The sequence below is a fragment of the Notothenia rossii genome (assembly GCF_949606895.1).
Source record: "Notothenia rossii genome assembly, chromosome: 2".
Classification (NCBI taxonomy): domain Eukaryota; kingdom Metazoa; phylum Chordata; class Actinopteri; order Perciformes; family Nototheniidae; genus Notothenia; species Notothenia rossii.
Window position 1 is genome coordinate 34,500,413 of NC_136904.1, and position 14,498 is coordinate 34,514,910.

The window sequence follows — 14,498 nt, forward strand, 5'->3', positions numbered from 1 at the left end:
AAGTACAACAGAGTTATATTAATATTTCCGAAGCATTTATAATCAATATATCCGCATTTACAATTAAGAGTGTTAAACTACCAGCTTTAAGATCGCTTGGATACGGTCAAAACTTAAAAATAAAAGGGGCTTTTAAGGCATTAGTCTACAAAGTTTTATTAAGTCCACCAAACCAAGTTTGTTCACTAAACAGCGCATTGTCGCACCCAAAGCAGTTTCATTTAAGAAACGTGACGATAAAGACACAAACTATTCACTGAAAATAAAAGAAAACAAACAAATAATTTGCATTTGTTCATGAGGATATATTTGCGACAGTGGTGAAAGTGTATTCCTAGCACTGAATGTCCACTTTGATAAAGGTTAAACCAAAACAATTCAACAAGTCTCCTTGAGTACTTTTACTGCACAGCTGAGCCAGTGCGCCACACACATCTCTATATCTCTTGCAGAAGCATCAAACATTTATTTTTTATATATTTGTCATTTTAATTACAGATATATTAATTCGTTAATATTGATTTAATATTAACGACATAAAATGACAAAAATATATTAAAATAAAATAAAAAATAAAATGCTTTGTACTCACCAAAACAACTGATTATTTGAATACAAAATCCATCCTCCTTTCTTTCCTCAAGAAGACTTCAATGACTCTGTTGTACAGTTTATCTGTGCGTTTCAGTTCCACCAATAAGTCATTTTCTATAGACATGAAGGCTAATGATGAAAGCCTAGTCTGTCCAGTAGAATTTCTGGCATAAGTTTTAATTCGCTTTAAGGCCGAGAATGACCGCTCGACAGAAGCAGTGGACACAGGGATAGTCACTGCCACACATGCCAATGTGTAAAGCTGCCCCATGCTCTCACTCAGATTTTTCTGCTTAAGGAAATCAAGGAGATCAATGGGACTTTTCCCTTCAAAATCAGTCATGGCATACATTACAGTCAGTTCTGTTTTTAGCCGGGACAGATCGAACAGTGTTCCGTGACTCTGTGTTAATTTGGCTAAGGCTGTAAGCGGGAATTTTTTCCGGTAGGTCTGAAAGTGCTGGGGGTCCAGGAGGGAGAGAAACATTAATTTTTCGTGGTCTTGAAACCTACTCCGTATCTGGCAAAGAATGTTGTCCAGAATATTGCTGTGGAGTTGTTGGTAGTATGCGCGAAGGTCTCCTTGTGCTGTACGTGGGCCTCTGCGTGCGCTCGGACCACTTGAGATGCGCGCTGTGTCCTCGTAGATCTGACGAAACTGGCACCTCTCTCGCTCAATTGTGTCACAAAACTCGTTCACCCTTGTCAGACAGAATTGTACATCCAATGTTTGTTTCTGTAGTATTCCAAAGAGCACATCTGAATGCTTAAAAATCCCATTGAATGTTTCAAGCAAAAAACAAAACTCAAAATCATCCAGACGTGCATTAAATCCATCAGCGCTAAGCATAGTATCCCCATCATACTCCTCATGATGTTCCAGTATGTGGTCAAACACCTCCTTTAGGGAAACTCTCTTCTCAAAGACTGCATTGACCAATCTCGATGTATATTGCCACCGCGTTGGTGCAACATTAGGAAGACGACGCTTGCAAATGTCATCCAGCAGTTGCGTGCGCTTAGGGGATCTGGAGAAAAATGCTGCAAGGCCATTGAGGCTGGCAAAAAAGACCTTGCATTCTTTAAGCTTTGAGGCCCCTTGAGTCAGTACTAAATTTAGTCGATGTGCATAGCAGTGAATGAATAAGGCCATAGGTGCCCTCTCCTTAACTTTAGCCTGCACCCCGTTTAGTCCAGATGCCATGACCGCTGCGCCATCATAACACTGTGCCACAACTTTATCCAGACTACATTCATATTCCTCCATGAAACGGAAAATAAGAGCGGCAATGTCATCAGCTCGCTTGCCGCTTGTAACATCTTCAAATCTGACAAACCGCTCCTTGACACCTGTGTCCGTCACATAACGCAGGACAAGTGCCAGTTGTGCTACATTACCCACGTCTGTCGTTTCGTCCACCATAACAGCGACAAAGGGTGCTTTTTTAATCTCCATTTTGATCTCTTCTCCCATCACTTCAGCAATAGCATAAATCAGGTCGTTTTGTATTTTGCCTGACGTCCCAGTAAACACTTTGTTTGTGGACAGGTGGTAATGCAAGTCTGTGTTGTTCTCAGCAAGCAAAGAAAGAAGCTCCACGTAGTTTCCTCTGTTTCTGGACTCGGCGCTTTCATCGTGTCCCCTAAATGAAAGTTCCTGTTTACCCAAAAACAGGACACAATCAATCAGTCTTTTCAATATTTCCCTATTTTTGTTCACCCTTTCGTTGTGGAGCTCCGTTTCCCGGCGCACTTGTTCGTTGAGCTGTAGATCCACTCGGGTGTCCCCAAAGGTTTTCAAAAGCACCATTGCTTGTAAGTGCCCAGCCGTGCTTTGGTGTCTCGTTGCTGCCTTGGTTAGACAACTCAAGTTTGCAAATCCAGTGTGGCTCCAAACACCAAATCGATCAGTTGCAAATAGCAGGCATTCCCAGCAGTACAATTTGCAGTGCCTCTCGGAGGCTGTGAGCCAGGGGTACCGCTCGTAGTTAGTGATTTGAAAGTGGCGGACAAACCCTTTCCCCCGCTGTGATAGGCTCGCTAGCGTCGGGGTTGGCCGTTCTCTTCTCACGATAGCTTTTCTTGAAAAGTTCGTCTTGAAAATGGCGTTGTAATTATATCTGCGACCAAATCGATCTCTTCTCCTCCTTCAGCCATTGTGGGTTGAAAAAAAACAGCTTGTAGAAATCTACACAAATTAGCTCGTTCAAATTCAAGTTCAGTTTGCTAGCTCTACATAGCTCTGCCTCTCAATAGTGCGTATCCAATCAAAAGACGTGCACGTGCTAACGTCATCGTACGCCTGCTAGCTGGCCCGTTGTCGCCAACTCAAAATCTGATTGGTTAACGCCACAGTTTTGTTCCCGTTCACTTTAATCTACAGGCGCCCGCACTGTTGATTCTCAAGGCCTAAGGGCAGATTTCTTGGACCCTGGCAACACATTATGGCTGAAATATGATTGGATAAAAGCTCTAATATAAAGGCCAACCCTCCAAATCTCGTTCTGAGGCTGGAAGCAGCGCAACCAAGAGGAAAGCTATGAAATGAAGAGAATAGACTACAGGGAATAATTTAATACATATTTGTGGAAAAAATATATCAAAATTTAATTTATATTCTGATGATGTTTAGGCCAGCAGAGAAGGCCTTGCTGGCCCTGACGGCCCACCACTGACTAATACTGATGTAGCAATTTTGCTGCACAACCATAATAAAAAACAGGAGCAGGTGGAGGTATTTATCCTGTAATCTCAAAGTGCACCTATTGGTCCGACAAATATTTTGGAGTTGGTTTGCGGAGGAGATAGTTTGGGAAAAAAGGCCGGATGGACAGCTTTTATTTTTTAAATGTATTCGTATATACGTGTATACGGAGCCAAATATTTGCATTGCTAAATGAAAAGGGCAGGAAGTGGTCCTCTTTATTGTTTCTGAATAATCTGGCCTCATCCTAAATGAAAAAAAAGCTTCTTTTTTTAAGTTCAACTCTTCCTTTAAGTGAATGCACTTGTTATATTCATAATGGACATGGATATTGTAGAAAGTGTACAGTATGGTGACTATCCCCCTCTGTCTCATAGGCAGGTTTTTATTGAGCTTTTGATTTCTGTCTCATAGTTTGTAATCTTTTGTGTGGTTAACCATGCAGTGTGTCGTGGATTCTCCGGAGGCATTATAAGAATAGTCAGTCAGTTCATTTGGATTCAGGTGCCATGTTCTCATTATCCCAGTAGTTCTCCTGGTTTAAAGGACCACTTGAATTTCATGAATTATCAACATTATTTACTGTGTAAGTTAATCACGTGTCTCTCTGTAGAGTTCAATCATGAAATGTTAAACCTTTGAACAAATCTATGCTATCATGTTTTTCACCATAGAAAGAGAAGCAAACTGTTTTATATATGTTATTAACATGCATCAAAATGTGCTACATACCACTTTGCGGTAACGTTATGCATGTGTGTTTAGTTTGCCTGCAGTTGTCGCACATTCACGACACAAACGATACGATGGAGTTGCACAATGTTTTCTTTTCCAGTGAATCGACTCCACGGCACTGTAAATAAAGTCAATTAAGCTGCAGAATTCAAAGAAATAAAAGCACACCGTTTTTTATAATCAGTCGAGCATAAATGAATGGGCTTTGTCTTTGGCGCTACTGTCATAATGGTAACATGGCACACATGGTAGTTCAAAGGTAAATCAAACCAAATCCATACATTAAGGCTACCTATTTGCTTTTTTTTTATTTGTAATTCTGAAAAGTAATGTACAGAAAGACTGGGTCATGTCCCTCAGATTTATTTTCTCTAAATGTCCAGTCTCACCTTTTCAGAAGTCAACAAAGATGTCCGTCTACACTAAAATCACATTGTCTGAAATGTTAGTGTAGAATCATGTATTCTTTTCTCTATGGTGCTACTTTTGTTTCCATGTCATCTTTGTGTGAGTCTCTGTCCTATGTGAATCTTGACTGGTAGATGGTGGCAGGATTAACTTCGACAGGCCCAACAATTCTGTCGAAATACATATTTTTAGAGCAGTAATATAAGTTATCAGTTGACTGTAGCCTACATTTACTTTTTTTGCAGAAACTTTACGAAACTGTCTATCCCACAGCAGTAGGTGCCTTAACAAAAAGCTTTTTGACACATTTAGACCACATTTGTAACTAATCAATGAAAAGTGACAATAGAGAACCGCAGTGACGCGTCCAAAAACCCGGAAGTAAGTTAGCACTTTTTGTACTTCCGGTTCCTTCGTCAAAAAGCAATGCATTTTTTCCATAGGGTTTTGGAAAATAGCTCGAAATAAGGTCTGTGGTTGACACAAATTTAAGAGATGAATCACGTTTTGTTCTACGACATTAAATACATCAGTAGTGACCCTACTGGTGATTTTTGAAGAGTTTACGTGTTTGAAAAACGATGGTTGTTACCGAGTGGCTGAGGGCTGAATAGGACTACAGAAATGGTCGAGGCCGTTGGACGTCATTACGCCTAACACGTAAACACTCCCGCTAAATTTGTTTTCCCCTGTGTTCTGCTTGAAAGCAAGTACATGCCTATCTTTATTATCTGTATATCTATATCTAACCATTAGAATCTGTATTTTTGAAATTGTCGTTTTCAACACCGTAGGTTTACAAATTATAGAATAATTAATTACCAGTGTTTTCCAATTTTACTCGGCAGTTCGTTTCGTTAGCTAACGTTAGCTAAAGCTAGCGCTACTAGTTAGCTACGCAATGGTTTGTTGCTTTGCTCCGGGTTGCAGCCACAGGTCTTCGCATGAAACGTGCTTGTTCTATCGTTTCCCGGCCAATGTTTTCCAAAGGAGAGTCTGGATTCGTGCCATGAGGTAAACTGACGTTACATTTTTGTCCATGTCACGGTGAAATGTAAATGATGGTTAGTGACTGTATCGCCGTTTTAGAGATGGCCCTGCTGAAAAGACCGCAACATAAGTAAAGATAATTAATAAATCCTATTAAAACCTGTGTGGCTTATATGATAAGTCTAATTAGTACAAGCAGCATAACGTTTCACCGTGTAACTAAAGATTGTAGTCAGGGAAATCAGTTTGACATATTGAACTAATAACAAAAAACCTCTGGCTGGCAGAGAACTCCCTGCTCCATAGCTTCTCTTGGACGTAAAATCACATGTATATTTGACATTTATATTCAATTTAATATCCCATCCCTCACATACTTTTGTATATATAATAACTTATATTTTGTTTTTCTTGTTATGCTGCTGCAACACAAACATTTCCCAAATTGGGATCAATACAGTAATATCTTATCTTAATTAATTAAGAAATATAACTTATAATTAGTGTAGCAGCTGACACCTATTTTCAATATGGATTAATCTACCATTTATTTATTTAGTTCAATTTTGATCTATAAAAATGTCAAAATAGTGAAAATGTTCACGAGACTTATCAAAGTGTAAGGTTATATCTTTAGATGTTTTGTCTTAGCCTATGTACTGTATGTCTTAATGCTCTTATATGTGACGGGGTGACTTCCATGACACTAATATTTTATATCTTCCCAAAAGACGAGCTGACAGGAAACCTAACAATCTAACAACCACAACATTTTAAAGGTGAGTAAATGTAAATTTAAAACCAGTGCATGACATTAAGGATTTTGGGAGATGGCCCTGTGCCCAATAGAGATTGCCCTGAAAAATGCGTGCGGACAAAATGCCACGAAGGGTTTGGGGGGCCTCCCCCTAGAACATTTAGATTTGTGCAGGTCTTAGATGCGGTCTGGTGCATTCTCTAGACTGAATTATGAGATGAACCAGCACAATATTATATTGTACCATTTCAATTTTATTCTTCATTTCACTTGTTTGTTTGTTCTTGTTTGTGTTTGCTCGCTTGCATGTCCTGCATAGCTATAAGAAATACTTAAGTTGTTGGTCAAAACACTTTCCATCTGATGAAGGCAAATGCCTTCATCAAATGTAAAAAAGTAGAAAACATTACATTCAGTTGTTACTGCCAAAACAAACATTATTTACACTATTATGGCCCCTGTTAAAAATGTTTGTAATGTTATCTACTGTAAGTTGGTCGAACGAATGCCTCCTCATCCGGAAGTTGACCGAGCAGACCCGAGCAGCAGTCGAGAAGAGCTGAGCGCATCCGCGAAGCATACAAAATGGCGACGTCAGATTTCCCGTTGGCCGGCAAATCTAAATCTCTTCGGTCACAATAATTTCCCTTTAGCACAATAACGCTTCAGTTGCGCCACTTATGTGACAGACAAGAAGAGTATGTGACAGACAAGAATAGTCAATTCTAATGTCTAACACTTGATGTGGAGAAAGATGTCCTGTATGGGTTGATTGTGCGTTGATCTGTTGGTAATGCCTCGGGGTTCCGGTGGGCATGTAAACAAATGCATAATGCTGCGCTATACTTTGTGGCCTCACCCAGTTGCATAGCGACACTTATTGTTTAGGTGGCTTTTAATAAGCAGGTAGTCCTTTCATTAGCTAGAACTAGCTGGATCTGATCAATATGGACATAAACGCGAGTGAAGTCTAATCTGACGGGAGAGAGAGTCAGCTGCTGCTGACGAGTCGACACGCAGCACTGCATGATCACATGCAGCGGTGAGCGGACAACACACACACTTCAGGTTAGAATATCACACGTAGCTATTTTAATTATCTCTCAAACTACCTAAACTAGTTATAGATAGGTTTAGTTTTACTGTCGGGTCACTCATTACTGGATCCGCGAGCTGCTGGCATAAAAGATTGCCCGACGGGCAACCAGCAGGTGAGGCTTCATTGCCCGAGCTAAATACTAGATGGCCCCGGGCCATCGGGCAGCCCTTAATGTCGAGCCCTGAAAACGATTCACAATTTTTTAATTTCTTCTTCTTTCTTGCAGTGAGGTGAAGCTGACCTTCCATTTGGTGCCAGTAAGGATGTTCCTCACGCAGGCTGAATGTTTCTCCTTCCTTACTGACACAGAAGCCCTTGATTTGCAATGCTTCACTAATTGTCATTTCCCTGGCTCCGTAGGGACACTTTACCTCCAGCACAGCGGAAGACCCTACCAGACCATCTGTAGATGCCCCCAACAATCCTGATTGGGAGAGCCACAAATCTGACTCATGGACCTGCATCTGGGTTGCAGTGGTGAATGCCCTGACGCCCTTCATTCATAGTCTCCCACTGTACAGACAAAACACCATCAAGGGCCTGTTGTTGCCCTAGCACCCTGGCAATAAGGGCAGCATTCACACGCTTTGACCTCAGGACAGCTCCAAAGTTGCTGGCAGTCAACCTTCCTTTCCTGAACAAATGCCAGTTTGGGTTGGTTCGCTGACGAGTGGTAGCCACCTGAATTGTCCTCTGTTGCTCTTCAGACAATGCCATGCTTGCCACAATTGCCTCAGGTCCCTGATGCCCAACATATTTGATAATTTAAGGAACAGTAAGTGTTTCCAAGCTAGAGTGTTCCTCTTCTGGCTCGGGGGAGAAAAGCCAAGAAATTCCTGAGAACCTGCCCCCGAGTCTGTACGTCAGCCAGTCACGATCTTCGGAGGTGGGCTCTCCTGTCAGCGGGTTAAATTAGTTATTGGTTGGAGGAAATAGCTCCTCCACTGAATGCATACGTTTAACTGCCTTTGGCTTTTCCACTGACAGTGTCAGTGCAGCTGAAATTGTGGATGGCAAAGATGGCTCATGCAGCTGCATGACTGCATTTCCATTCTCCACATGGGCATTCACATTTTGTGGAGAGAATTCCCTCTTCTCCGAGATACCTGTGGTGGTGGGATTGTTTTATTATTTAAAATATATTTACATTTGTAATGCCTTCCCAATTATCCCTTTAATTGTTTATAGCCTACTGTATGTTTATTTCATGGATATTTCTGTGTTTTCTGGTGTGTAATATTTGTAATCTTGGGGCATCTTCTCTTTAACGTCTACATGCTACCACTGGCTCAGATAATGAAGAACAACAAAATAAGATGACACACAAATTTACGTAACCATTTCACCAGGAGACTATGCTCCAATTCAAACACTGAGTAAGTGCATTGAACAAATCAATGACTGGATGTGTCAGAACTTTCTCCAATTAAACAAAGATAAAACTGAGGTAATGGTTTTTGGAGCCAAGGCAGGACATAAAAGTTAGCGCTGAGCTTCAGTCTGCAATGTTCAAAACAACAGATAAAGCCAGAAATCTAGGTGTAGTCATGGACTCTTACCTGAGTTTCAACAGTCACATTAAAACAGTTACTAAGTCAGCTTACTATCACCTAAAGAACCTATCTAGGATTAAAAGACTAATGTCACTGCAGGATTTGAAAAAACTTGTCCATGCTTTTGTCTTCAGTGGACTGGACTACTGCAATGGTGTCTTCACAGGTCTCACTAAAAAATCTATTAGAAAGCTTCAGCTGATTCAGAACGCCGCTGCTCGAGTCCTCACTAACATTAAGAAAGTGGATCACATCACTCCTGTTCTGAAGTCTTTACACTGGCTTCCTGTGTGTCAAAGAATATATTTCAAAAATACTGCTGCTGTTTATAAAGCACTGAATGGTTTAGGCCCAAAATACATTTCTGACCTCCTGCTAAATTATGAACCATCCAGATCTCTCAGGTCTTCAGGGACTGGTCAGCTTTCTGTCCCCAGAGTCAGAACTAAACATGGAGAAGCAGCGTTCAGTTATTATGCTCCAAATATCTGGAACAAACTCCCAGAAACCTGCAGGTCCTCTGCAACTCTTACTACTTTCAAATCCAGGCTGAAGACTTTTTCTTTTTGTCGCTGCTTTTAATTCGAACTATTCATATCTTAGACTGCACTGTAACTTTTATCCATGTATTTTTTCTTTTAATGTTTATTTTATTTGCTTTTCTTTTTAAGGACTGATTTTAAATGCCATTTTTGTAATGTCTTTCATTTTTTGTAAAGCACTTTGAATGTGAATGAATTGTGTTGAAAAGTGCTATATAAATAAACTTGCCTTGCCTTGCTAATAAAGATTTCATGTGACACATAAAATGGATTTGTTGATGGGAATTAATGTGAATAAATTAACTCTAGGTTAACGGTACTCTTGCTATCACTACTCACCAACACTATAAACCTAGTCCCTCATGCTAGCCCTGACACCGGTAAGCAGTGCACACCTTCATCTAGGCTGCACTGTTTTACGTGTCCCGACTTGTAGTGGTTCTCTCCTATCTACACTCTTCTTGTCATCTTTGTAAAACGATATCACACTGGTAATTGACACAGCCATGACTTCTAGTTAAATTCAGTGTGGCTAAAATGAAAAGCTTTGTTAAAATATGCAAGCGCACGAAAGTCAAAGTCAGCTTTATTGTCAAAAATTCTACATGTGTTATACATCCAGAAATATCGAAATATCGTTTCCCACAGTGTGACATGTATACTGTACATAAAACAAAACAAAAAGGGCCAAGATAAACGTGGTATACATTAAACAAAACAAAAAGGGCCTAGATAACCGGGGGGATACAGTTTAAAATGTTAATATATTTAAAGTGTACAAAGTGCAGTTTCTGTGCAAGTCAGTTGAAACGATCTTAAGTTGGCGTGACGTTGAAGTCGTGCGACCCTGCTGCTGTACTGGCTTGTAGTTCGTCTATTATAACGTTAGCATTTTGCTTCTGGCGACTAGATTTATAATTCAAAAATTATAAAAGTAGGGTTGACATGTGGAGATTATCCGGCTGAACAAAACGTGATCCCTCTCTTAAATGTGTGTCAACCACAGACCTTATTTCGAGCTATTTTCCAAAATCCTATGGAGAAATTGCATTGGTTTTTGACGAAGGAACCGGAAGAAGTTTACTTCCGGGTTTTATGACGCGTTACTGCGGTTCTCTATGCTAAAGCCATCTGCTCCCCCCTTGAAATTATTTAAACACAATTAGTCCACCATCGGTCCTTATGTATTTTATTTTTGTTGTGTGGGAGTTAAGGAACTGTCTAATAGATTCAAGGGATCAACAGAGTTTGAATGTTAACCCACTTCTCCTTGTGTGCAGTGGCGTTTTCTCCTGGAGGCCAAGGGAAGGCAGGCTTCCCCTGTTTTTTCGGATTGTTGTTATAATTTTAAGAAATAAATAAAAACACTTCGTTTAGTTTCGGAAATTCTTTGTTGTGTGTTGCTGCCGGCCCGTCTCTCCCCCATTCGCATTGAGTATTTTACAAAGAGTGAAACAGCGCCCCTCTAGATGTTATGGTGAAACAGTAGATCGCACTCTCTGTTGCGAGAGGAGGCCAGCCGAAATTTGCTTCCATTGGTGAAAAAAAATGGAGGGATTGACCAATCAGATGAGGCTCACGTCATGCCCCTGCCAACCTGTGATTGGTCAGGGCCATGCCAAGGGAAACCAGAGGCGGCTGGCTTCCCTTGCCTCACAATCAAATCAAATCGCATCAATTTAGTGGTGCAGTGACGCGTCCCAAAAAGCGGAAGTAAGGTTTGCTCGGTTTCCCTCGACAAAAAAGCAATGAGATTTCTCCATAGAATTTTGGAAAATAGCTCGAAAAAAGGTCAGTGGAAAACGAACCTGTTAGGTAAATGCACGTTTTGTTCAGTCGGATAATATCCACATGTCTACCCTACTTTTATAATTTTCGAATCATAAATCTAATAGATAGAAGATAGATAGCGTCACTGCACCACTCTCACCGCCGTTAGAAAGTAGCAAGCAACTGAAGCAAGTGCAATTATGGAGGGTGGAGATTTGGAGTATTTCATCAAAAATAATTGTACTAAACTTCCGCTGCAGCAGCAACAACAAATACAATCTGATGACAGGCCAATGCCCAAACTGGAGATGTGTAAAGCGAGGAACAAAGGAGCGAACCGGACGTAAAACGTTAAAGGTCTCCTGATTTAGTTTGTGAATGAATGCTTATTAGAGTTTCGGCTGGAGAGTGCATGCGGACCTGTCGGTCAGATAACAGGCGTGTGTAAGTCCTGCATCTTTATGATACAAATGTTTGTAAAATGATACCGGGGGCTGTAATCACTCATCTGGTTACGTTATTACATTGACCACCACACCCTACAAGATACAAGATACACTACACCTCTATGGTACCCATGTACATGTCAAAATTATTCCCAAAGGTCAAGGAATACCATAATCATAACACCAGAGGGAGCTCCACAAATCATGTAAAACCCAGATTTGGCACAAAAAAAGGGGAATACACGTTTCGCAATTATGCCACATCAAGGTGGAACGCTCTTCCCACTACTGTAAAGGAAAGTAAAACTATACTTACCTTCAAAACCTCTCAAAGAGCTTCTCGGGGGAGAGCATTGCAAAACTGGCTCCGGTAATGGTACAAATCTCAACCTGTCGTACAATGGACAGCTTCCCCCCCCATCTATGTATATACTTGCATTTTAGACTCTGTTACTAACTGTATATCTGTAGACTTGGTATGTCTTAAATGTCCGGTTAGGATGTATTAGAACGAAATCTAAAATGAAATTTGTAAATAAGCCATCTGTATGTAAAAAACCACCTGTATGTAAATTGTAAATAAGCCATCTGTATGTCAAATATGTCTTATATGTCTTAAATGATATGATGAATTGGAAATGGGGGACCCTGATGTAAACAAGATGAAAGTCTTTCTCTGGTCTGCATCCCCTTAACAATTGTATGTTTTGAGCTGTTCTGTACTGTACCCAATATACAAGCTGTTAATAAACTTTTCAATCGATCAATCAAACCCCCCCCCCACCCCAAAAGAAAGGACGTATTATTGGCTTCCCCTAATTTTTTCCCCACGCCACGCTACTGCTTGTGTGTACTGTTCATATCACCAGCAGCTAATCACCATTCTGATCTTGGCTCAGTTCCCCCCTTTGTCGGACGTCTCCATCCTACACTGTAAACTGTTCCAGGTGTACCATCTGTGTGGTCTTTGTCCAATAGACAGCTGTCATGATTCCCAATTGATTAAAAAAGTTAAAGCAAAAAAAATAAAAAAGGAAACAAATGTGAATAGTTTGCGGACATTTTAGCGTGTAACGTGTGTAGTGGGAAACGTAAAGAGAATTAAAAATGGACAGTGCGTATATTGTCCAATATGTAAATCTTGTGAACACATCTTGTACTTATTTAACAGTTTTGAATACTTGAAAACTATATAAAGTTTCTTTGTGAATCTTGTTTCCGGAGCCTGTTTTAAAGTTGCCTGGATGTTCACATCCAAGTTTGGCTTTTAATATGGTGTCGATCACAAATATGGCTTTTTATATTTAACCTTTTTTTGTATTATTGTGAACGAATCCCATGAATAGACCAACACCAGCAATGTTTCCAATTGGTTAAAGTTAATACTGAAGACACACACATTTAAAAACAGCTCAAAGATTTGTGGGGACTGTTTTTAGGTGCGGATGAATTCACATTTGGTGGTATGTGAGTATTTCTGGCAGCATGTCAGTGTTCGTCGATATTATTATTAATAATAATAATAATAATACATTTTATTTTTAGGCGCCTTTCATGACACCCAAGGACACCTTAAAATTTGTTAAAAAAAAGAAAGAAAACGCTAATAGACAACAGAACATGATAAAAACACAAACAGGAAATCATGGAGGAGACAGTCAAGTGGACACAAATGAAACATATAATGAGCACTACAGTGAGTAAGCAGATTTGAACAGGTGGGTTTTTAATTGGGATTTGAATATGGTGATTGTGTCTGACTGTCGGATGTGCGGGGGGAGGGAGTTCCAGAGTCTGGGAGCAGTGCAGCTAAAAGCCCGAGCACATGGTGACGAAGCGTGGGGTGGGGACGGTCTCAGCAGACCAGCAGAGGAGGAGCGGAGGGAGCGAGAGGGGGTGTACTCCAGTAGAAGGTCAGCCAGATAGGGGGGGGGGCCTTCATTGTACATTCACCGGCCCTGCTTGCTTTCTGCTATTCCACACTGTAGGCTACAGTGAGGAATAGCAGCAAGCAGGGCCGGTTTTCTTATTATACATCCATGGCTTATATACAGTAAGCTTATACTGTTATGGCTTATACTGTGTAGTGTACAGTACAAGCCATGGATGTATAATAAGAACTGGATACAGCCTCGTAGGCGGGGTCTCGTTATTTCCTATGAGAGCTGCTCGTTGGCGCATGAAGGCAAAATGGCCCAATTTTTGACAGAGCGTAACGTCACAGATTACCCGTCATGCCTGGCTGTCAGAGCAGAAGTCCCAATCTCGTCTCACTAGATTGACTTGAGAGAAAATAAATGTAGATTCGGCTTTTAGTGCATTTTACAACTTTAAGGACCGAATGATTCTAATAAGGGCTATAACATAGTCCATACTGGGTAGTTTATTTAGTTTTAAAAAAAAGTATCCACCGATTTACAGACGTCTCTTTCCCCATGTTAGTCAATGTGAAAAAGTATTTTTGGGCCGGGTGACGTCACGGGAGTTGCAGTACCGCCGTTTGGACACTACGAATTTTGGGCACAGAGTCACAGAGTCCGGAGCACTTCCTGGGTGCTTGGTATATAAGCTAGTATAATCATGCATCCATTACTTTTATTTTCACACAATTATATTTTTTATAAAGTCTGTCTTCTAAATTATAACATCATATTTATAAAGTAGCATTCAATTGAAATATTCAAGTTGTGTATGTAACTCAACATTTTAGCAAAGTACAGTAGGCTACTTCTCAAACCCTGTGACAACGCCACCTCGTCCTTCACCACCGAACAGTGCAACTCCTTCCTTTCGTTTTTCCAAACCAAAATCAGCAACATTTACAGCAATCTGACACCCTCATCAGCACCCCCCACCTCCTCTCCTGGCTCCCCCCCTTCACCTCACAGCCCCTGTCCCAC